We start from the raw sequence: 1,184 nt of genomic DNA, 5'->3' as shown, positions 1-1,184 counted from the left end.
TTATTTTTTTGAATTTTTCTCAAAATCTATGGGTTAACCCTACGAAATATTTAATGTTTCAATAAATACTCTATATACTGAAGCCTATGATCTTTACTGTTGTTTTAATATTTCTAAACACATTTTATATTTGTATTAATGTATATTAAACTCTCTTTCATGGTACATGGGCAGCGTTTAAATTTTTGTCAATTAATTTAGTAAAACTTCATAATACTCTCTAAATTGGTTGACTAACCACTATAAAATCATTATTCTTTAGAAAAACGGAGACAACAAATGTTCTAAACCTCTTTGACTTTCATCATATGTTAGTGAAGGATGCAACTATGCATTAAAATAGAATTTTCATTTTCTTTGATTTTTTCTCAAAATCTATGGGTTAACCCCTATGAAATATTTAATGTTCCAATTAATACTCTATATACTGAGCCTATGATCTTCACTGTTGTTTTAATATTTCTAAACACATTTATATTTGTATTAATGTATATTAAACTCTCTTTCATAGTACATGTGCATCGTTTAAATTTTTTGTCAATTAATTTAGTAAAACTTCATAATACTCCCTAAATTGGTTGACTAACCACTATAAAATCGCTATTTTCTAGAAAAACGGAGACAACAAAGGTTCCAAACATCTTCGACCTTCATCATATGTTAGTGAAGGATGCAACGATGCATTAAAATATAATTTTCATTTTTATGAATTTTTCTCAAACTCTATGGGTTAAAATATTGAATTTTTTGGTAAATGCTCTATATACTGATGCCTATGATTTTCCGTGTTGTTTTAAAATTTCTAAACACATTCTACATTTGTATTAATGTATATTAAACTCTATTTCATGGTACATGAGCGTCGTTTAAATTTTTTGTCAATTGATTTAGTAAAACTTCATAATACTCCCTAAATTGGTAGACTTACCTCTATAAAATCGCTATTTTCTAGAAAAAATGGAGACAACAAAGTTTCCAAACCTCTTTGACCTTCATTATATGTTAGTGAATGATGCAACTATGCATTAAAATACAATTTTCATTTTTTTGAAATTTTCTCAAATCTATGGGTTAACCCCTATGAAAATATTGAACTTTTCAGTAAATGTTCTATATACTGAAGCCTATGATCTTTACTGTTGTTTTAATATTTCTTAACACATTCTATATATGTATTAATGTAT

Source organism: Brassica oleracea, chromosome C4 (assembly GCF_000695525.1).
Source record: "Brassica oleracea var. oleracea cultivar TO1000 chromosome C4, BOL, whole genome shotgun sequence".
In the NCBI taxonomy this organism is placed as follows: Eukaryota; Viridiplantae; Streptophyta; class Magnoliopsida; order Brassicales; family Brassicaceae; genus Brassica; species Brassica oleracea.
The sequence above is the reverse complement of the archived record's forward strand: the minus strand, read 5'-3'. Positions refer to the sequence as shown.